The sequence below is a fragment of the Cyprinodon tularosa genome, unplaced genomic scaffold (assembly GCF_016077235.1).
Source record: "Cyprinodon tularosa strain WSP-4 unplaced genomic scaffold, ASM1607723v1 ctg1022, whole genome shotgun sequence".
Taxonomy (NCBI): Eukaryota; Metazoa; Chordata; class Actinopteri; order Cyprinodontiformes; family Cyprinodontidae; genus Cyprinodon; species Cyprinodon tularosa.
This window is the reverse complement of record NW_024037808.1, coordinates 25,305-47,793: the sequence shown is the minus strand read 5'-3', so window position 1 is coordinate 47,793 and position 22,489 is coordinate 25,305. Positions and strand designations below refer to the sequence as shown.

At 50.1% G+C, this 22,489-nt stretch overlaps 1 protein-coding gene across 1 annotated transcript in view; it reads left to right on the top strand.

Moving 5' to 3' along the window:
- The first annotated feature begins 205 nt into the window (after positions 1–205).
- Positions 206–22,489, top strand: part of plag1 (pleiomorphic adenoma gene 1) — a 39,071-nt gene continuing 16,787 nt past the window's right edge. Inside the window, exon 1 of the mRNA XM_038279962.1 lies at positions 206–376. The gene's annotated coding sequence lies outside the window, so the exon portion shown is untranslated. The remainder of the gene's footprint in view (positions 377–22,489) is intronic.

The following is a 22,489-nucleotide window of genomic DNA, read 5'->3' as shown; positions in this document are numbered from 1 at the left end:
GAGAGCAGGACGGCCCTGAAAGCCCAGCGGCCCAATAGCGTTCCTGCTGAGGTCCGAGCCCCGCCCAATCACAAGCGCGAAGACCAAATGATTGACAGGGGGTCCGGCCAGTGCAGCAGGCCTGACTGTGAGAGGGGCGGGAGAGTGGCAATGCTGAGAACCAATCAGAAGAAGCAGGGGGACCGGAGTGGGCGTGGTCAGGGCATAGTGCGGTTGCATCGCAGCGCATACACAATGGCTGCCCGAAAAAAGACAGAGCAAACAATTTCCAGGCCCGCCGCGTCTGGCAGAAAATATGAGAAAAAAATTATTAAAAATTCAGGAAATAGTTGAAAGTGAGGAAAAAGTCCAGAGAGAGGATGAGGAAGCTCCCAGGGTGAGTTTGGTCCAACAGATGCGGGCGGACAGCCCTCTGATGGCGGCAAATATCGGGTTATTTAAATGAGGGGGGGAGGGGGGTAAAAGTTTGTTCATCACAGTGAGCGGAGGCTCCGCGCTCAAGGCCGCTCACCGCAACACTACCGCAACAACCCGCACGGAACAGGCACTCTGGCCCCGCAGCCGCTCTGCCAACTTTAAGCAGCAGAGCAGATCAGCAGCTCAGGCTGCGGGAGGCTGCAGATGTTTGCGGGGATCACCTGTCCGCTGCTGGCCGCCTCTTTGGACCTGTTTGCTGCGGGGCAGGATGCGGGACCCGCTCGGTCCGCCGGCTCCTGCGGGATTATTCGGTTCTGCAGAACCTCTAAAACTTTGTCTTAGTTGTGTTTTCCAGAAATGTGAACTTTGAGGAGAAGTTAGAGGAAAGTTTGTGACCGTGGAGCAGAACATCTGCCTCCTCTTCATCCTTCACACATCTGGATGCAAACGAATCAGTTCCTGCAGAAATGAATCTATTTAACTCAGATCTGTTGGTGTCTCATCATCATAAAGATCCGTTCTTCTAAACTGGATCATAAAGATCCATTCTTCTAAACTGGATCATAAAGATCCGTTCTTCTAAACTGGATCATAAAGATCCATTCTTCTAAACTGGATCATAAAGATCCGTTCTTCTAAACTGGATCATAAAGATCCATTCTTCTAAACTGGATCATAAAGATCCATTCTTCTAAACTGGATCATAAAGATCCGTTCTTCTAAACTGGATCATAAAGATCCGTTCTTCTAAACTGGATCATAAAGATCCGTTCTTCTTCACTCAGAAGAAAAGACACAGTAGATCTATGTAAAGCAGAACTTGCTGGGTGGGTTCTGTTTCCTCTGGTTCCATCCATCCATCCATCCTCATCCATCCATCCATCCTCATCCATCCATCCATCCTCATCCATCCATCCATCCATCCTCATCCATCCATCCATCCTCATCCATCCATCCATCCATCCTCATCCATCCATCCATCCTCATCCATCCATCCATCCTCATCCATCCATCCATCCATCCATCCATCCTCATCCATCCATCCATCCATCCATCCATCATCCATCCATCCATCCATCCATCCTCATCCATCCATCCATCCATCCTCATCCATCCATCCATCCATCCATCCATCCATCCTCATCCATCCATCCATCCATCCATCCATCCATCCATCCATCCATCCATCCATCCATCCATCCTCATCCATCCATCCATCCATCCATCCATCCATCCTCATCCATCCATCCATCCATCCATCCATCCATCTATCCATCCTCATCCATCCATCCATCCATCCATCCATCCATCCATCCATCCATCCATCCATCCTCATCCATCCATCCTCATCCATCCATCCTCATCCATGCATCCATCCATCCATCCTCATCCATCCATCCATCCATCCATCCTCATCCATCCATCCATCCATCCTCATCATTCCATCCATCCATCCATCCATCCATCCATCCATCCTCATCCATCCATCCATCCATCCATCATCCATCCATCCATCCATGGTATGTCTTTGGTGGAGGTCTATTCTCTCCATCAGATTCTTTCCTCTGCACTGAAACGCACCACAGGACCTCATGTCTATTTTAGCTGTTGATCAGAACCAACCCAGGGGTGACGTCTAGTAGCTGCAGATCTACACCTGATTCACCTGATCAGGGATTATTTTGTAGAACCGATCCTGTTATCTTGGAGGTCATATTGAGTTTCTACCTCCATCGTTATCAGTGTTTCCCAACCTCATTATGCTTGCATTCACCTCTGGGCCTTTTGTCTTATCATGAGCCTAGAGGGCGGCCATCTTGGGTCAGACCACAGTTCATTTAGCTGCTGTCAGAATGAACAGGAGGCTTCTTTGACCTCAGTTTAATCCCATGAAAGAGTCACAGATTATATAATCTCTTACATGTCACAACAATTTAAAGGACCAAAACTCATCCTGAGATTACCTTTACATTAGATTACAGATTTATTCAGATTAAAAATGATTTAAACTGGATGAGATTTATGCAAAGTTAGATATTGTGCAATTAAATATTAATATAAGCACAAAGTTTTATTTTAATATGTTAAATTCTGTTTTACAAATATATATTTATATTGTATGTTATTATTATTATTATTCAGTATTTTAAAGGATTGCTCTTTGATAATGAATATTATGATCTATAGAGGAACATTTGTTGTAATGTGATTCACAAGAGAGAGTAATGTTATTTTGTTTTTTAAAATTAATTTTATGTTCATTTTCATTTATTTTTTGTTAAAAATGTCATTGTCAAGAATCTTTTGTCAAATCGTAGTGAATATGAGAACATTTGTTCTTTAATCAGTTAATGATGTCATATATATATGTGTGATGTATATCCTCATTCACAGCTTTCAGAAATCAGGGCGTTTTAAGCTCTCCCCTGCTTCTCATCATTTTTTTTAAACCAGCAGAAAACTGTAAAAAACATCGGAAAATTTGTCAAAATCCCTCCTAATAAAAGGATAACCCCCAGTGGATCTGGTTTCATAGTCTTTTTTTCCAATTCTGCAACCATAGGCAAAATTTAAAAAATCGGGGCATCCTAAAAAATTAGCTCGGGAAGTTTTTTGTAATTTGTAAAATTGAAAATCAAAAGGGGCCCGTGAAAATCCCGATCAAATCATTGGGTTTCCCCTTGGGCCCAGTAAAACCCAGTTTTTTTTGGAAATTTTGGTTTTAAAAGGGGGTTTCCCACCGGCAATTTGGGGCGTTAAAAAGCAAAAAAATTAAAACATATTTTTTTTTCCAAAAAAAGCTTTCTGCCCCCAAAGGGCCCCCGCCGGGACCCCGGGGGCCGTTAAATTAAAAATTTAAAATTCCAAAAGAGAACAAATCCCAAAACATTTTTTTTTAAACAGGGGGTTTTTTACTTTCATGTTCCTTTTTTAACGCCCACGGAAAGCTTCAAAGGTTACGCCTTTCGCCTGTTTAATTGAAAATAAAATTTAATTTAAGTATTTTCCCTGAAAAATTTTTGAAGGAACGTTTTAAAAAAACCTTTTAAAAAATGAAAATTTGGCAGAAAAAGGGGGACTCCCTGGGGCTTTGGTTGTTCCCAGAAAAATATTTGGGGCAGCCGGGTTTTTTTTTTTTGTTTTTTGTTTTTTTTGGGGGGGGGGGGGGGGGGGGGGGGGGGGGGGGGGGGGGGGGGGGGGTTTTTTTTTTTTTTTTGTTTTTTGTGGGGGGGGGGGGGGGGGGGGGGGGTTGTTTTTTTTGCCTTTTCCCGCCAAATTTTTGGGGTTTTACAGTTTTTAAAGGGAAAAAAAAAGGGGCCCTTTTAGCATGCTGCGTTTCAGAAACACTTTTAGCTAGCTGGTTGACAGCTTTAGTTTTGCTGGTAGCAGTGTTAGCTAGCTCCCTTGCACTTTTAGCGGCTAGTTAGGGGCTGTTAGCTAGCGGGTTAGGGCTTTTAGTGGCGGTTTAGGCTGTTAGAAAGGCTAGTAACCCGGCCCTGTTAGCAGGCTATTTAGGGCTGTTAGCAGGGTTAGCAGCTTTTTGCTAGGGGGTTAGCAGCTTTTAGCAGGCTGGTTAGCAGCTTTTAACTAGGTGGTTAGCAGGTAGTTAGCAGCGTTAGCTAGTTTCGCTTTGTTAGCTGGCTGGTTAGCAGCTGTTAGCAGGCTGGTTAGCAGCTGTGAGCAGGCTAGTTAGCAGCTGTTAGCTAGCTGGTTAGCATCTGTTAGCTGGCAGCTTAGCAACTGTTAGCTGGCAGGTTAGCAGCTGTTAGCAGGCTGGTTAGCAGCTGTTAGTTAGATGGTTAGCAGCTGTTAGCAGACTGGTTAGCAGCTGTTAGCTAGCTGGTTAGCAACTGTTAGCAGTCTAGTAAGCGGCTGTTAGCAGGCTAGTTAGCAGCTGTTAGCTAGCTGGTTAGCAGCTGTTAGCAGGCTGATTAGCAGCTATTAGCTAGGTGGTTAGCAGCTGTTAGCAGGCTAGTTAGCGGCTGTTAGCTAGCTGGTTAGCAGCTGTTAGCAGGCTAGTTAGCACCTTTTATCTAGCTGGTAAGTGGCTGTTAGCTGGTTGGTAAGCAGCTGTTAGCAGGCTGGTTAGCAGGCTAGTTAGCAGCTGTTAGCTAGGTGGTCAGCAGCTGTTAGCAGGCTAGTTAGCAGCTATTAGCTAGCTGGTTAGTGGCTGTTAGCTAGCTGGTTGACAGCTGTTAGCTAGCTGGTTAGCAGCTTTTAGCTGGCTGGTCAGCAGCTCTAAGCTGGCTGGTTAGCAGCTGTTAGCTCGTTAGTTTGCAGCTGTTAGCTGACTGGTTGGCAGCTGGTTAGCTGCTGTTAGCAGACTGGTTAGCAGCTGTTAGCTATCTGGTTAGCAGCTGTTAGCAGGCTAGTAAGCGGCTGTTAGCAGGCTAGTTAGCAGCTGTTAGCTAGCTGGTTAGCAGCTGTTAGCTGGCTGATTAGCAGCTATTAGCTAGGTGGTTAGCAGCTGTTAGCAGGCTAGTTAGTGGCTGTTAGCTAGCTGGTTAGCAGCTGTTAGCAGGCTAGTTAGCGGCTGTTAGCTGGCTGGTTAGCAACTGTTAGCAGGCTGGTTAGCAGCTGTGAGCAGGCTAGTTAGCAGCTGTTAGCTAGCTGGTTAGCATCTGTTAGCTGGCAGCTTAGCAACTGTTAGCTGGCAGGTTAGTAGCTGTTAGCAGGCTGGTTAGCAGCTGTTAGTTAGGTGGTTAGCAGCTGTTAGCAGGCTATTTAGCGGCTGTTATCTAGCTGGTTAGCGGCTGTTAGCAAGCTGGTTAGCAGCTGTTAGCAGGCTAGTTAGCAGCTGTTAGCTAGCTGGTTAGTGGCTGTTAGATGGCTGGTTAGCAGCTGTTAGCTCGTTAGTTTGCAGCTGTTAGCTGACTGGTTGGCAGCTGTTAGCTTGCTGGTTAGCAGCTGTTAGCTAGCTGGTTAGCTGCTGTTAGCAGACTGGTTAGCAGCTGTTAGCTAGCTGGTTAGCAGCTGTTAGCAGGCTAGTAAGCGGCTGTTAGCAGGCTAGTTAGCAGCTGTTAGCTAGCTGGTTAGCAGCTGTTAGCAGGCTAGTTAGCGGCTGTTAGCTAGCTGGTAAGCAACTGTTATCAGGCTGGTTAGCAGCTGTTAGCCAGGTGGTTACCAGCTTTTAGCTAGCTGGTTAGCAACTGTTAGCAGGCTGGTTAGCAGGCTAGTTAGCAGCTGTTAGCTAGGTGGTCAGCAGCTGTTAGCAGGCTAGTTAGCAGCTATTAGCTAGCTGGTTAGTGGCTGTTAGCTAGCTGGTTGACAGCTGTTAGCTAGCTGGTTAGCAGCTTTTAGCTGGCTGGTCAGCAGCTCTAAGCTGGCTGGTTAGCAGCTGTTAGCTCGTTAGTTTGCAGCTGTTAGCTGACTGGTTGGCAGCTGGTTAGCTGCTGTTAGCAGACTGGTTAGCAGCTGTTAGCTAGCTGGTTAGCAGCTGTTAGCAGGCTAGTAAGCGGCTGTTAGCAGGCTAGTTAGCAGCTGTTAGCTAGCTGGTTAGCAGCTGTTAGCTGGCTGATTAGTAGCTATTAGCTAGGTGGTTAGCAGCTGTTAGCAGGCTAGTTAGTGGCTGTTAGCTAGCTGGTTAGCAGCTGTTAGCAGGCTAGTTAGTGGCTGTTAGCAGGCTAGTTAGCAGCTGTTAGCTGACTGGTTGGCAACTGGTTAGCTGCTGTTAGCAGACTGGTTAGCAGCTGTTAGCTAGCTGGTTAGCAGCTGTTAGCAGGCTAGTAAGCGGCTGTTAGCAGGCTAGTTAGCAGCTGTTAGCTAGCTGGTTAGCAGCTGTTAGCAGGCTGATTAGCAGCTATTAGCTAGGTGGTTAGCAGCTGTTAGCAGGCTAGTTAGCGGCTCTTAGCTGGCTGGTTAGCAGCTGTTAGCAGGCTAGTAAGCGGCTGTTAGCAGGCTAGTTAGCGGCTGTTAGCTAGCTGGTTAGCAGCTGTTAGCTAGGTGGTTAGCAGCTTTTAGCAGGCTGGTTAGCAGCTGTTAGCTAGGTGGTTAGCAGGCTAGTTAGCAGCTGTTAGCTAGCTGGTTAGCGGCTGTTAGCTGGCTGGTTAGCAGCTGTTAGCAGGCTGGTTAGCAGCTGTGAGCAGGCTAGTTAGCAGCTGTTAGCTAGCTGGTTAGCATCTGTTAGCTGGCAGCTTAGCAACTGTTAGCTGGCAGGTTAGCAGCTGTTAGCAGGCTGGTTAGCAGCTGTTAGTTAGATGGTTAGCAGCTGTTAGCAGGCTATTTAGCGGCTGTTAGCTAGCTGGTTAGTGGCTGTTAGCAAGCTGGTTAGCAGCTGTTAGCAGGCTAGTTAGCAGCTGTTAGCTAGCTGGTTAGTGGCTGTTAGCTAGCTGGTTAGTGGCTGTTAGATGGCTGGTTAGCAGCTGTTAGCAGGCTAGTTAGCAGCTGTTAGCTAGCTGGTTAGCGTCTGTTAGCTGGCAGGTTAGCAGCTGTTAGCAGGCTAGTTAGCAGCTATTAGCTAGCTGGTTAGTGGCTGTTAGCTAGCTGGTTGACAGCTGTTAGCTAGCTGGTTAGCAGCTTTTAGCTAGCTGGTCAGCAGCTCTAAGCTGGCTGGTTAGCAGCTGTTAGCTCGTTAGTTTGCAGCTGTTAGCTGACTGGTTGGCAGCTGTTAGCTTGCTGGTTAGCAGCTGTTAGCTAGCTGGTTAGCTGCTGTTAGCAGACTGGTTAGCAGCTGTTAGCTAGCTGGTTAGCAACTGTTAGCAGTCTAGTAAGCGGCTGTTAGCAGGCTAGTTAGCAGCTGTTAGCTAGCTGGTTAGCAGCTGTTAGCAGGCTGATTAGCAGCTATTAGCTAGGTGGTTAGCAGCTGTTAGCAGGCTAGTTAGCGGCTGTTAGCTAGCTGGTTAGCAGCTGTTAGCAGGCTAGTTAGCACCTTTTATCTAGCTGGTAAGTGGCTGTTAGCTGGTTGGTAAGCAGCTGTTAGCAGGCTGGTTAGCAGGCTAGTTAGCAGCTGTTAGCTAGGTGGTCAGCAGCTGTTAGCAGGCTAGTTAGCAGCTATTAGCTAGCTGGTTAGTGGCTGTTAGCTAGCTGGTTGACAGCTGTTAGCTAGCTGGTTAGCAGCTTTTAGCTGGCTGGTCAGCAGCTCTAAGCTGGCTGGTTAGCAGCTGTTAGCTCGTTAGTTTGCAGCTGTTAGCTGACTGGTTGGCAGCTGGTTAGCTGCTGTTAGCAGACTGGTTAGCAGCTGTTAGCTATCTGGTTAGCAGCTGTTAGCAGGCTAGTAAGCGGCTGTTAGCAGGCTAGTTAGCAGCTGTTAGCTAGCTGGTTAGCAGCTGTTAGCTGGCTGATTAGCAGCTATTAGCTAGGTGGTTAGCAGCTGTTAGCAGGCTAGTTAGTGGCTGTTAGCTAGCTGGTTAGCAGCTGTTAGCAGGCTAGTTAGCGGCTGTTAGCTGGCTGGTTAGCAACTGTTAGCAGGCTGGTTAGCAGCTGTGAGCAGGCTAGTTAGCAGCTGTTAGCTAGCTGGTTAGCATCTGTTAGCTGGCAGCTTAGCAACTGTTAGCTGGCAGGTTAGTAGCTGTTAGCAGGCTGGTTAGCAGCTGTTAGTTAGGTGGTTAGCAGCTGTTAGCAGGCTATTTAGCGGCTGTTATCTAGCTGGTTAGCGGCTGTTAGCAAGCTGGTTAGCAGCTGTTAGCAGGCTAGTTAGCAGCTGTTAGCTAGCTGGTTAGTGGCTGTTAGATGGCTGGTTAGCAGCTGTTAGCTCGTTAGTTTGCAGCTGTTAGCTGACTGGTTGGCAGCTGTTAGCTTGCTGGTTAGCAGCTGTTAGCTAGCTGGTTAGCTGCTGTTAGCAGACTGGTTAGCAGCTGTTAGCTAGCTGGTTAGCAGCTGTTAGCAGGCTAGTAAGCGGCTGTTAGCAGGCTAGTTAGCAGCTGTTAGCTAGCTGGTTAGCAGCTGTTAGCAGGCTAGTAAGCGGCTGTTAGCAGGCTAGTTAGCAGCTGTTAGCTAGCTGGTTAGCAGCTGTTAGCAGGCTAGTTAGCGGCTGTTAGCTAGCTGGTAAGCAACTGTTATCAGGCTGGTTAGCAGCTGTTAGCCAGGTGGTTACCAGCTTTTAGCTAGCTGGTTAGCAACTGTTAGCAGGCTGGTTAGCAGGCTAGTTAGCAGCTGTTAGCTAGGTGGTCAGCAGCTGTTAGCAGGCTAGTTAGCAGCTATTAGCTAGCTGGTTAGTGGCTGTTAGCTAGCTGGTTGACAGCTGTTAGCTAGCTGGTTAGCAGCTTTTAGCTGGCTGGTCAGCAGCTCTAAGCTGGCTGGTTAGCAGCTGTTAGCTCGTTAGTTTGCAGCTGTTAGCTGACTGGTTGGCAGCTGGTTAGCTGCTGTTGGCAGACTGGTTAGCAGCTGTTAGCTAGCTGGTTAGCAGCTGTTAGCAGGCTAGTAAGCGGCTGTTAGCAGGCTAGTTAGCAGCTGTTAGCTAGCTGGTTAGCAGCTGTTAGCTGGCTGATTAGTAGCTATTAGCTAGGTGGTTAGCAGCTGTTAGCAGGCTAGTTAGTGGCTGTTAGCTAGCTGGTTAGCAGCTGTTAGCAGGCTAGTTAGTGGCTGTTAGCAGGCTAGTTAGCAGCTGTTAGCTGACTGGTTGGCAACTGGTTAGCTGCTGTTAGCAGACTGGTTAGCAGCTGTTAGCTAGCTGGTTAGCAGCTGTTAGCAGGCTAGTAAGCGGCTGTTAGCAGGCTAGTTAGCAGCTGTTAGCTAGCTGGTTAGCAGCTGTTAGCAGGCTGATTAGCAGCTATTAGCTAGGTGGTTAGCAGCTGTTAGCAGGCTAGTTAGCAGCTGTTAGCTAGCTGGTTAGCAGCTGTTAGCGGGCTAGTTAGCGGCTGTTAGCTAGCTGGTTAGCAACTGTTAGCAGGCTGGTTAGCAGCTGTTAGCCAGGTGGTTACCAGCTTTTAGCTAGCTGGTTAGCAACTGTTAGCAGGCTGGTTAGCAGGCTAGTTAGCAGCTGTTAGCTAGCTGGTTAGCAGCTGTTAGCAGGCTAGTAAGCGGCTGTTAGCAGGCTAGTTAGCAGCTGTTAGCTAGCTGGTTAGCAGCTGTTAGCAGGCTAGTTAGCGGCTGTTAGCTAGCTGGTAAGCAACTGTTATCAGGCTGGTTAGCAGCTGTTAGCCAGGTGGTTACCAGCTTTTAGCTAGCTGGTTAGCAACTGTTAGCAGGCTGGTTAGCAGGCTAGTTAGCAGCTGTTAGCTAGGTGGTCAGCAGCTGTTAGCAGGCTAGTTAGCAGCTATTAGCTAGCTGGTTAGTGGCTGTTAGCTAGCTGGTTGACAGCTGTTAGCTAGCTGGTTAGCAGCTTTTAGCTGGCTGGTCAGCAGCTCTAAGCTGGCTGGTTAGCAGCTGTTAGCTCGTTAGTTTGCAGCTGTTAGCTGACTGGTTGGCAGCTGGTTAGCTGCTGTTAGCAGACTGGTTAGCAGCTGTTAGCTAGCTGGTTAGCAGCTGTTAGCAGGCTAGTAAGCGGCTGTTAGCAGGCTAGTTAGCAGCTGTTAGCTAGCTGGTTAGCAGCTGTTAGCTGGCTGATTAGTAGCTATTAGCTAGGTGGTTAGCAGCTGTTAGCAGGCTAGTTAGTGGCTGTTAGCTAGCTGGTTAGCAGCTGTTAGCAGGCTAGTTAGTGGCTGTTAGCAGGCTAGTTAGCAGCTGTTAGCTGACTGGTTGGCAACTGGTTAGCTGCTGTTAGCAGACTGGTTAGCAGCTGTTAGCTAGCTGGTTAGCAGCTGTTAGCAGGCTAGTAAGCGGCTGTTAGCAGGCTAGTTAGCAGCTGTTAGCTAGCTGGTTAGCAGCTGTTAGCAGGCTGATTAGCAGCTATTAGCTAGGTGGTTAGCAGCTGTTAGCAGGCTAGTTAGCAGCTGTTAGCTAGCTGGTTAGCAGCTGTTAGCGGGCTAGTTAGCGGCTGTTAGCTAGCTGGTTAGCAACTGTTAGCAGGCTGGTTAGCAGCTGTTAGCCAGGTGGTTACCAGCTTTTAGCTAGCTGGTTAGCAACTGTTAGCAGGCTGGTTAGCAGCTGTTAGCTAGGTGGTTAGTTGGTTAGCAGCTGTTAGCAGGCTGGTTAGTGGGTATTAGCTAGCTGGTTAGCAGCTGTTAGCAGGCTAGTTAGCACCTTTTATCTAGCTGGTAAGTGGCTGTTAGCTGGTTGGTAAGCAGCTGTTAGCAGGCTGGTTAGCAGGCTAGTTAGCAGCTGTTAGCTAGGTGGTTAGCAGCTGTTAGCAGGCTAGTTAGCAGCTATTAGCTAGCTGGTTAGTGGCTGTTAGCTAGCTGGTTGACAGCTGTTAGCTAGCTGGTTAGCAGCTTTTAGCTGGCTGGTCAGCAGCTCTAAGCTGGCTGGTTAGCAGCTGTTAGCTCGTTAGTTTGCAGCTGTTAGCTGACTGGTTGGCAGCTGTTAGCTTGCTGGTTAGCAGATGTTAGCTAGCTGGTTAGCTGCTGTTAGCAGACTGGTTAGCAGCTGTTAGCTAGCTGGTTAGCAGCTGTTAGCAGGCTAGTAAGCGGCTGTTAGCAGGCTAGTTAGCAGCTGTTAGCTAGCTGGTTAGCAGCTGTTAGCAAGCTGATTAGCAGCTATTAGCTAGGTTGTTAGCAGCTGTTAGCAGGCTAGTTAGCGGCTGTTAGCTAGCTGGTTAGCAGCTGTTAGCAGGCTGGTTAGCAGCTGTTAGCTAAGTGGTTAGCAGCTGTTAGCAGGCTAGTTAGCAGCTGTTAGCAGGCTAGTTAGCAGCTGTTAGCTAGGTGGTTAGCAGCTGTTAGCAGGCTAGTTAGTGGCTGTTAGCTGGCTGGTTAGCAGCTGTTAGCAGGCTAGTTCGCAGCTGTTAGCTAGCTGGTTAGCAGGCTGGTTAGCAGCTGTTAGCTAGGTGGTTAGCAACTGTTAGCAGGCTAGTTAGCAGCTGTTAGCTAGCTGGTTAGCGTTTGTTAGCTGGCAGGTTAGCAGCTGTTAGCAGGCTGGTTAGCAGCTGGTAGCTAGCTGGTTAGCAGCTGTTAGCAGGCTGGTTAGCAGCTGTTAGCTAGGTGGTTAGCATCTGTTAGCAGGCTAGTAAACGCCTGTTAGCTAGCTGGTAAGTGGCTGTTAGCTGGTTGGTTAGCAGCTGTTAGCAGGCTAGTAAACGCCTGTTAGCTAGCTGGTAAGTGGCTGTTAGCTGGTTGGTTAGCAGCTGTTAGCAGGCTGGTTAGCAGCTGTTAGCAGGCTAGTTAGAAGCTGTTAGCTAGGTGGTTAGCAGTTGTTAGCTAGCTTGTTAGTGGCTGTTAGCTAGCTGGTAAGCGGCTGATAGCTGGCTGGTTAGCAGCTGTTTGCAGCTGTTAGCAGGCTAGTTAGCGCCTTTTAGCTAGCTGGTAAGTGGCTGTTAGCTAGTTGGTTAGCAGCTGTTAGCAGGCTGGTTAGTGGGTATTAGCTAGCTGGTTAGCAGCTGTAAGTAGGCTGATTAGCAGCTGTTAGCAGGCTAGTTAGCAGCTGTTAGCAGGCTAGTTAGCAGCTGTTAGCTACCTTGTTAGCGTTTGTTAGCTGGCTGGTCAGTGGCTGTTAGCTAGGTGGTTAGCAGCTGTTAGCAGGCTAGTAAACGCCTGTTAGCTAGCTGGTAAGTGGCTGTTAGCTGGTTGGTTAGCAGCTGTTAGCAGGCTAGTAAACGCCTGTTAGCTAGCTGGTAAGTGGCTGTTAGCTGGTTGGTTAGCAGCTGTTAGCAGGCTGGTTAGCAGCTGTTAGCAGGCTAGTTAGAAGCTGTTAGCTAGGTGGTTAGCAGCTGTTAGCGAGCTTGTTAGTGGCTGTTAGCTAGCTGGTAAGCGGCTGATAGCTGGCTGGTTAGCAGCTGTTTGCAGCTGTTAGCAGGCTAGTTAGCGGCTGTTAGCTGGCTGGTTAGCAACTGTTAGCAGGCTGGTTAGCAGCTGTGAGCAGGCTAGTTAGCAGCTGTTAGCTAGCTGGTTAGCATCTGTTAGCTGGCAGCTTAGCAACTGTTAGCTGGCAGGTTAGTAGCTGTTAGCAGGCTGGTTAGCAGCTGTTAGTTAGGTGGTTAGCAGCTGTTAGCAGGCTATTTAGCGGCTGTTATCTAGCTGGTTAGCGGCTGTTAGCAAGCTGGTTAGCAGCTGTTAGCAGGCTAGTTAGCAGCTGTTAGCTAGCTGGTTAGTGGCTGTTAGATGGCTGGTTAGCAGCTGTTAGCTCGTTAGTTTGCAGCTGTTAGCTGACTGGTTGGCAGCTGTTAGCTTGCTGGTTAGCAGCTGTTAGCTAGCTGGTTAGCTGCTGTTAGCAGACTGGTTAGCAGCTGTTAGCTAGCTGGTTAGCAGCTGTTAGCAGGCTAGTAAGCGGCTGTTAGCAGGCTAGTTAGCAGCTGTTAGCTAGCTGGTTAGCAGCTGTTAGCAGGCTAGTTAGCGGCTGTTAGCTAGCTGGTAAGCAACTGTTAGCAGGCTGGTTAGCAGCTGTTAGCCAGGTGGTTACCAGCTTTTAGCTAGCTGGTTAGCAACTGTTAGCAGGCTGGTTAGCAGGCTAGTTAGCAGCTGTTAGCTAGGTGGTCAGCAGCTGTTAGCAGGCTAGTTAGCAGCTATTAGCTAGCTGGTTAGTGGCTGTTAGCTAGCTGGTTGACAGCTGTTAGCTAGCTGGTTAGCAGCTTTTAGCTGGCTGGTCAGCAGCTCTAAGCTGGCTGGTTAGCAGCTGTTAGCTGGCTGATTAGCAGCTATTAGCTAGGTGGTTAGCAGCTGTTAGCAGGCTAGTTAGTGGCTGTTAGCTAGCTGGTTAGCAGCTGTTAGCAGGCTAGTTAGTGGCTGTTAGCAGGCTAGTTAGCAGCTGTTAGCTAGCTGGTTAGCAGCTGTTAGCTGGCTGATTAGCAGCTATTAGCTAGGTGGTTAGCAGCTGTTAGCAGGCTAGTTAGTGGCTGTTAGCTAGCTGGTTAGCAGCTGTTAGCAGGCTAGTTAGTGGCTGTTAGCAGGCTAGTTAGCAGCTGTTAGCTGACTGGTTGGCAACTGGTTAGCTGCTGTTAGCAGACTGGTTAGCAGCTGTTAGCTAGCTGGTTAGCAGCTGTTAGCAGGCTAGTAAGCGGCTGTTAGCAGGCTAGTTAGCAGCTGTTAGCTAGCTGGTTAGCAGCTGTTAGCAGGCTGATTAGCAGCTATTAGCTAGGTGGTTAGCAGCTGTTAGCAGGCTAGTTAGCAGCTGTTAGCTAGCTGGTTAGCAGCTGTTAGCAGGCTAGTTAGCGGCTGTTAGCTAGCTGGTTAGCAACTGTTAGCAGGCTGGTTAGCAGCTGTTAGCCAGGTGGTTACCAGCTTTTAGCTAGCTGGTTAGCAACTGTTAGCAGGCTGGTTAGCAGCTGTTAGCTAGGTGGTTAGTTGGTTAGCAGCTGTTAGCAGCTGTTAGCAGGCTGGTTAGTGGGTATTAGCTAGCTGGTTAGCAGCTGTTAGCAGGCTAGTTAGCACCTTTTATCTAGCTGGTAAGTGGCTGTTAGCTGGTTGGTAAGCAGCTGTTAGCAGGCTGGTTAGCAGGCTAGTTAGCAGCTGTTAGCTAGGTGGTTAGCAGCTGTTAGCAGGCTAGTTAGCAGCTATTAGCTAGTTGGTTAGTGGCTGTTAGCTAGCTGGTTGACAGCTGTTAGCTAGCTGGTTAGCAGCTTTTAGCTGGCTGGTCAGCAGCTCTAAGCTGGCTGGTTAGCAGCTGTTAGCTCGTTAGTTTGCAGCTGTTAGCTGACTGGTTGGCAGCTGTTAGCTTGCTGGTTAGCAGATGTTAGCTAGCTGGTTAGCTGCTGTTAGCAGACTGGTTAGCAGCTGTTAGCTAGCTGGTTAGCAGCTGTTAGCAGGCTAGTAAGCGGCTGTTAGCAGGCTAGTTAGCAGCTGTTAGCTAGCTGGTTAGCAGCTGTTAGCAGGCTGATTAGCAGCTATTAGCTAGGTTGTTAGCAGCTGTTAGCAGGCTAGTTAGCGGCTGTTAGCTAGCTGGTTAGCAGCTGTTAGCAGGCTGGTTAGCAGCTGTTAGCTAAGTGGTTAGCAGCTGTTAGCAGGCTAGTTAGCAGCTGTTAGCAGGCTAGTTAGCAGCTGTTAGCTAGGTGGTTAGCAGCTGTTAGCAGGCTAGTTAGCAGCTATTAGCTAGCTGGTTAGTGGCTGTTAGCTAGCTGGTTGACAGCTGTTAGCTAGCTGGTTAGCAGCTTTTAGCTGGCTGGTCAGCAGCTCTAAGCTGGCTGGTTAGCAGCTGTTAGCTCGTTAGTTTGCAGCTGTTAGCTGACTGGTTGGCAGCTGTTAGCTTGCTGGTTAGCAGATGTTAGCTAGCTGGTTAGCTGCTGTTAGCAGACTGGTTAGCAGCTGTTAGCTAGCTGGTTAGCAGCTGTTAGCAGGCTAGTAAGCGGCTGTTAGCAGGCTAGTTAGCAGCTGTTAGCTAGCTGGTTAGCAGCTGTTAGCAAGCTGATTAGCAGCTATTAGCTAGGTTGTTAGCAGCTGTTAGCAGGCTAGTTAGCGGCTGTTAGCTAGCTGGTTAGCAGCTGTTAGCAGGCTGGTTAGCAGCTGTTAGCTAAGTGGTTAGCATCTGTTAGCAGGCTAGTTAGCAGCTGTTAGCAGGCTAGTTAGCAGCTGTTAGCTAGGTGGTTAGCAGCTGTTAGCAGGCTAGTTAGTGGCTGTTAGTTGGCTGGTTAGCAGCTGTTAGCAGGCTAGTTCGCAGCTGTTAGCTAGCTGGTTAGCAGGCTGGTTAGCAGCTGTTAGCTAGGTGGTTAGCAGCTGTTAGCAGGCTAGTTAGCAGCTGTTAGCTAGCTGGTTAGCGTTTGTTAGCTGGCAGGTTAGCAGCTGTTAGCAGGCTGGTTAGCAGCTGGTAGCTAGCTGGTTAGCAGCTGTTAGCAGGCTGGTTAGCAGCTGTTAGCTAGGTGGTTAGCAGCTGTTAGCAGGCTAGTAAACGCCTGTTAGCTAGCTGGTAAGTGGCTGTTAGCTGGTTGGTTAGCAGCTGTTAGCAGGCTAGTAAACGCCTGTTAGCTAGCTGGTAAGTGGCTGTTAGCTGGTTGGTTAGCAGCTGTTAGCAGGCTGGTTAGCAGCTGTTAGCAGGCTAGTTAGAAGCTGTTAGCTAGGTGGTTAGCAGCTGTTAGCTAGCTTGTTAGTGGCTGTTAGCTAGCTGGTAAGCGGCTGATAGCTGGCTGGTTAGCAGCTGTTTGCAGCTGTTAGCAGGCTAGTTAGCGCCTTTTAGCTAGCTGGTAAGTGGCTGTTAGCTAGTTGGTTAGCAGCTGTTAGCAGGCTGGTTAGTGGGTATTAGCTAGCTGGTTAGCAGCTGTTAGTAGGCTGATTAGCAGCTGTTAGCAGGCTAGTTAGCAGCTGTTAGCAGGCTAGTTAGCAGCTGTTAGCTACCTTGTTAGCGTTTGTTAGCTGGCTGGTCAGTGGCTGTTAGCAGGCTAGTTACCAGCTATTACCTAGCTGGTTAGCTGCTGTAAGCAGGCTAGTTAGCAGCAGTTAGCCAGCTGGTTACCAGCTTTTAGCTAGCTGGTTAGCAACTGTTAGCAGGCTGGTTAGCAGCTGTTAGCCAGGTGGTTACCAGCTTTTAGCTAGCTGGTTAGCAACTGTTAGCAGGCTGGTTAGCAGCTGTTAGCCAGGTGGTTACCAGCTTTTAGCTAGCTGGTTAGCAACTGTTAGCAGGCTGGTTAGCAGCTGTTAGCCAGGTGGTTACCAGCTTTTAGCTAGCTGGTTAGCAACTGTTAGCAGGCTGGTTAGCAGCAGTGTGAGTTTATTAAGTTGTAGCGCTGTGTTTTTGGAAGGAATGATGATTCTATGATGTCTGTTTTAGAAGAGAGTACGATTGATAGAAGAGGAGAGACGGAGAAGATGGGAGGACTGGTGGAAAGAAGATCTATTTAGAGGAGTAAAGCAGAGAGCAGGCAGAAGATAGAAAGAAAGGAGGTCAGTAACCATCCTGGATGAACCAGCTGGTCAGGAAACACAGGAGCTGCTGGAGTCCAGGAAGTAGAGGAGCTGTTTGGGTTTCTATTTATGCAAAAAGAACTTCCCAGTAATATTAGGGATAACGTGTCTAAAAAGGTTAGACATTCTTATTTAAAGGTTAACTTTAACATAAACCTTTGAAAACAAAGATTAATGACAAGTCTTTTGAATTTCCCTAACGTTTATGCATTCATCACAACTATGCACCGTAAACTGGAGGAATTAGATCTGGGCAAAAAAAAGATGAAACTGGTCCGTCAAAAGGACGACTGCCCCACGGTGAAACAGTCTCTGAAGGAGTGCTTTAGGGCCCAGGGGGTGTCTACGTGGAGTTAGCTGGTCTCTCTCTGTGGGTCTTCCTGGTGTCTATGTGGAGTTAGCTGGTCTCTCTCTGTGGGTCTTCCTGGTGTCTACGTGGAGTTAGCTGGTCTCTCTCTGTGGGTCTTCCTGGTGTCTACGTGGAGTTAGCTGGTCTCTCTCTGTGGGTCTTCCTGGTGTCTACGTGGAGTTAGCTGGTCTCTCTCTGTGGGCCTTCCTGGTGTCTACGTGGAGTTAGCTGGTCTCTCTCTGTGGGTCTTCCTGGTGTCTACGTGGAGTTAGCTGGTCTCTCTCTGTGGGTCTTCCTGGTGTCTACGTGGAGTTAGCTGGTCTCTCTCTGTGGGTCTTCCTGGTGTCTACGTAGAGTTAGCTGGTCTCTCTCTGTGGGTCTTCCTGGTGTCTATGTGGAGTTAGCTGGTCTCTCTCTGTGGGTCTTCCTGGTGTCTATGTGGAGTTAGCTGGTCTCTCTCTGTGGGTCTTCCTGGTGTCTACGTGGAGTTAGCTGGTCTCTCTCTGTGGGTCTACCTGGTGTCTACGTGGAGTTAGCTGGTCTCTCTCTGTGGGTCTTCCTGGTGTCTACGTGGAGTTAGCTGGTCTCTCTCTGTGGGTCTTCCTGGTGTCTACGTGGAGTTAGCTGGTCTCTCTCTGTGGGTCTTCCTGGTGTCTACGTGGAGTTAGCTGGTCTCTCTCTGTGGGTCTTCCTGGTGTCTACGTGGAGTTAGCTGGTCTCTCTCTGTGGGTCTTCCTGGTGTCTACGTGGAGTTAGCTGGTCTCTCTCTGTGGGTCTTCCTGGTGTCTACGTGGAGTTAGCTGGTCTCTCTCTGTGGGTCTTCCTGGTGTCTACGTGGAGTTAGCTGGTCTCTCTCTGTGGGTCTTCCTGGTGTCTACGTAGAGTTAGCTGGTCTCTCTCTGTGGGTCTTCCTGGTGTCTATGTGGAGTTAGCTGGTCTCTCTCTGTGGGTCTTCCTGGTGTCTATGTGGAGTTAGCTGGTCTCTCTCTGTGGGTCTTCCTGGTGTCTATGTGGAGTTAGCTGGTCTCTCTCTGTGGGTCTTCCTGGTGTCCACGTGGAGTTAGCTGGTCTCTCTCTGTGGGCCTTCCTGGTGTCTACGTGGAGTTAACTGGTCTCTCTCTGTGGGCCTTCCTGGTGTCTATGTGGAGTTAGCTGGTCTCTCTCTGTGGGCCTTCCTGTTGTCTACGTGGAGTTAACTGGTCTCTCTCTGTGGGCCTTCCTGGTGTCTACGTGGAGTTAACTGGTCTCTCTCTGTGGGCCTTCCTGGTGTCTACGTGGAGTTAACTGGTCTCTCTCTGTGGGCCTTCCTGGTGTCTACGTGGAGTTAGCTGGTCTCTCTCTGTGGGCCTTCCTGGTGTCTATGTGGAGTTAACTGGTCTCTCTCTGTGGGCCTTCCTGGTGTCTACGTGGAGTTAGCTGGTCTCTCTCTGTGGGCCTTCCTGGTGTCTACGTGGAGTTAACTGGTCTCTCTCTGTGGGCCTTCCTGGTGTCTACGTGGAGTTAGCTGGTCTCTCTCTGTGGGCCTTCCTGGTGTCTACGTGGAGTTAACTGGTCTCTCTCTGTGGGCCTTCCTGGTGTCTATGTGGAGTTAACTGGTCTCTCTCTGTGGGCCTTCCTGGTGTCTACGTGGAGTTAGCTGGTCTCTCTCTGTGGGCCTTCCTGGTGTCTACGTGGAGTTAACTGGTCTCTCTCTGTGGGCCTTCCTGGTGTCTACGTGGAGTTAGCTGGTCTCTCTCTGTGGGCCTTCCTGGTGTCTACGTGGAGTTAGCTGGTCTCTCTCTGTGGGCCTTCCTGGTGTCTACGTGGAGTTAGCTGGTCTCTCTCTGTGGGCCTTCCTGGTGTCTACGTGGAGTTAGCTGGTCTCTCTCTGTGGGCCTTCCTGGTGTCTACGTGGAGTTAGCTGGTCTCTCTCTGTGGGCCTTCCCGGTGTCTACGTGGAGTTAGCTGGTCTCTCTCTGTGGGTCTTCCCGGTGTCTACGTGGAGTTAGCTGGTCTCTCTCTGTGGGTCTTCCCGGTGTCTACGTGGAGTTAGCTGGTCTCTCTCTGTGGGTCTTCCCGGTGTCTACGTGGAGTTAGCTGGTCTCTCTCTGTGGGCCTTCCCTGGTGTCTACGTGGAGTTAGCTGGTCTCTCTCTGTGGGCCTTCCCTGGTGTCTACGTGGAGTTAGCTGGTCTCTCTCTGTGGGTCTTCCCTGGTGTCTACGTGGAGTTAGCTGGTCTCTCTCTGTGGGCCTTCCTGGTGTCTACGTGGAGTTAACTGGTCTCTCTCTGTGGGCCTTCCTGGTGTCTATGTGGAGTTAGCTGGTCTCTCTCTGTGGGCCTTCCTGTTGTCTACGTGGAGTTAACTGGTCTCTCTCTGTGGGCCTTCCTGGTGTCTACGTGGAGTTAACTGGTCTCTCTCTGTGGGCCTTCCTGGTGTCTACGTGGAGTTAACTGGTCTCTCTCTGTGGGCCTTCCTGGTGTCTACGTGGAGTTAGCTGGTCTCTCTCTGTGGGCCTTCCTGGTGTCTATGTGGAGTTAACTGGTCTCTCTCTGTGGGCCTTCCTGGTGTCTACGTGGAGTTAGCTGGTCTCTCTCTGTGGGCCTTCCTGGTGTCTACGTGGAGTTAACTGGTCTCTCTCTGTGGGCCTTCCTGGTGTCTACGTGGAGTTAGCTGGTCTCTCTCTGTGGGCCTTCCTGGTGTCTACGTGGAGTTAACTGGTCTCTCTCTGTGGGCCTTCCTGGTGTCTATGTGGAGTTAACTGGTCTCTCTCTGTGGGCCTTCCTGGTGTCTACGTGGAGTTAGCTGGTCTCTCTCTGTGGGCCTTCCTGGTGTCTACGTGGAGTTAACTGGTCTCTCTCTGTGGGCCTTCCTGGTGTCTACGTGGAGTTAGCTGGTCTCTCTCTGTGGGCCTTCCTGGTGTCTACGTGGAGTTAGCTGGTCTCTCTCTGTGGGCCTTCCTGGTGTCTACGTGGAGTTAGCTGGTCTCTCTCTGTGGGCCTTCCTGGTGTCTACGTGGAGTTAGCTGGTCTCTCTCTGTGGGCCTTCTTGGTGTCTACGTGGAGTTAGCTGGTCTCTCTCTGTGGGCCTTCCCGGTGTCTACGTGGAGTTAGCTGGTCTCTCTCTGTGGGTCTTCCCGGTGTCTACGTGGAGTTAGCTGGTCTCTCTCTGTGGGTCTTCCCGGTGTCTACGTGGAGTTAGCTGGTCTCTCTCTGTGGGTCTTCCCGGTGTCTACGTGGAGTTAGCTGGTCTCTCTCTGTGGGCCTTCCCTGGTGTCTACGTGGAGTTAGCTGGTCTCTCTCTGTGGGCCTTCCCTGGTGTCTACGTGGAGTTAGCTGGTCTCTCTCTGTGGGTCTTCCCTGGTGTCTACGTGGAGTTAGCTGGTCTCTCTCTGTGGGTCTTCCTGGTGTCTACGTGGAGTTAGCTGGTCTCTCTCTGTGGGTCTTCCTGGTGTCTACGTGGAGTTAGCTGGTCTCTCTCTGTGGGTCTTCCTGGTGTCTACGTGGAGTTAGCTGGTCTCTCTCTGTGGGTCTTCCTGGTGTCTACGTGGAGTTAGCTGGTCTCTCTCTGTGGGTCTTCCTGGTGTCTATGTGGAGTTAGCTGGTCTCTCTCTGTGGGTCTTCCTGGTGTCTATGTGGAGTTAGCTGGTCTCTCTCTGTGGGTCTTCCTGGTGTCTATGTGGAGTTAGCTGGTCTCTCTCTGTGGGTCTTCCTGGTGTCTACGTGGAGTTAGCTGGTCTCTCTCTGTGGGCCTTCCTGGTGTCTACGTGGAGTTAACTGGTCTCTCTCTGTGGGCCTTCCTGGTGTCTATGTGGAGTTACCTGGTCTCTCTCTGTGGGTCTTCCTGGTGTCTACGTGGAGTTAACTGTTCTCTCTCTGTGGGCCTTCCTGGTGTCTACGTGGAGTTAGCTGATCTCTCTCTGTGGGCCTTCCTGGTGTCTACGTGGAGTTAACTGGTCTCTCTCTGTGGGTCTTCCTGGTGTCTACGTGGAGTTAACTGGTCTCTCTCTGTGGGCCTTCCCTGGTGTCTATGTGGAGTTAGCTGGTCTCTCTCTGTGGGCCTTCCCTGGTGTCTACGTGGAGTTAGCTGGTCTCTCTCTGTGGGCCTTCCTGGTGTCTACGTGGAGTTAACTGGTCTCTCTCTGTGGGCCTTCCTGGTGTCTACGTGGAGTTAGCTGGTCTCTCTCTGTGGGTCTTCCTGGTGTCTACGTGGAGTTAGCTGGTCTCTCTCTGTGGGTCTTCCTGGTGTCTACGTGGAGTTAGTAGCTGGTCTCTCTCTGTGGGTCTTCCTGGTGTCTACGTGGAGTTAGCTGGTCTCTCTCTGTGGGTCTTCCTGGTGTCTACGTGGAGTTAGCTGGTCTCTCTCTGTGGGTCTTCCTGGTGTCTACGTGGAGTTAGCTGGTCTCTCTCTGTGGGTCTTCCTGGTGTCTACATGGAGTTAGCTGGTCTCTCTCTGTGGGTCTTCCTGGTGTCTACGTAGAGTTAGCTGGTCTCTCTCTGTGGGTCTTCCTGGTGTCTATGTGGAGTTAGCTGGTCTCTCTCTGTGGGTCTTCCTGGTGTCTATGTGGAGTTAGCTGGTCTCTCTCTGTGGGTCTTCCTGGTGTCTATGTGGAGTTAGCTGGTCTCTCTCTGTGGGTCTTCCTGGTGTCCACGTGGAGTTAGCTGGTCTCTCTCTGTGGGCCTTCCTGGTGTCTACGTGGAGTTAACTGGTCTCTCTCTGTGGGCCTTCCTGGTGTCTATGTGGAGTTAGCTGGTCTCTCTCTGTGGGCCTTCCTGTTGTCTACGTGGAGTTAACTGGTCTCTCTCTGTGGGCCTTCCTGGTGTCTACGTGGAGTTAACTGGTCTCTCTCTGTGGGCCTTCCTGGTGTCTACGTGGAGTTAACTGGTCTCTCTCTGTGGGCCTTCCTGGTGTCTACGTGGAGTTAGCTGGTCTCTCTCTGTGGGCCTTCCTGGTGTCTATGTGGAGTTAACTGGTCTCTCTCTGTGGGCCTTCCTGGTGTCTACGTGGAGTTAGCTGGTCTCTCTCTGTGGGCCTTCCTGGTGTCTACGTGGAGTTAACTGGTCTCTCTCTGTGGGCCTTCCTGGTGTCTACGTGGAGTTAGCTGGTCTCTCTCTGTGGGCCTTCCTGGTGTCTACGTGGAGTTAACTGGTCTCTCTCTGTGGGCCTTCCTGGTGTCTATGTGGAGTTAACTGGTCTCTCTCTGTGGGCCTTCCTGGTGTCTACGTGGAGTTAGCTGGTCTCTCTCTGTGGGCCTTCCTGGTGTCTACGTGGAGTTAACTGGTCTCTCTCTGTGGGCCTTCCTGGTGTCTACGTGGAGTTAGCTGGTCTCTCTCTGTGGGCCTTCCTGGTGTCTACGTGGAGTTAGCTGGTCTCTCTCTGTGGGCCTTCCTGGTGTCTACGTGGAGTTAGCTGGTCTCTCTCTGTGGGCCTTCCTGGTGTCTACGTGGAGTTAGCTGGTCTCTCTCTGTGGGCCTTCCTGGTGTCTACGTGGAGTTAGCTGGTCTCTCTCTGTGGGCCTTCCCGGTGTCTACGTGGAGTTAGCTGGTCTCTCTCTGTGGGTCTTCCCGGTGTCTACGTGGAGTTAGCTGGTCTCTCTCTGTGGGTCTTCCCGGTGTCTACGTGGAGTTAGCTGGTCTCTCTCTGTGGGTCTTCCCGGTGTCTACGTGGAGTTAGCTGGTCTCTCTCTGTGGGCCTTCCCTGGTGTCTACGTGGAGTTAGCTGGTCTCTCTCTGTGGGCCTTCCCTGGTGTCTACGTGGAGTTAGCTGGTCTCTCTCTGTGGGTCTTCCCTGGTGTCTACGTGGAGTTAGCTGGTCTCTCTCTGTGGGTCTTCCTGGTGTCTACGTGGAGTTAGCTGGTCTCTCTCTGTGGGTCTTCCTGGTGTCTACGTGGAGTTAGCTGGTCTCTCTCTGTGGTTCTTCCTGGTGTCTACGTGGAGTTAGCTGGTCTCTCT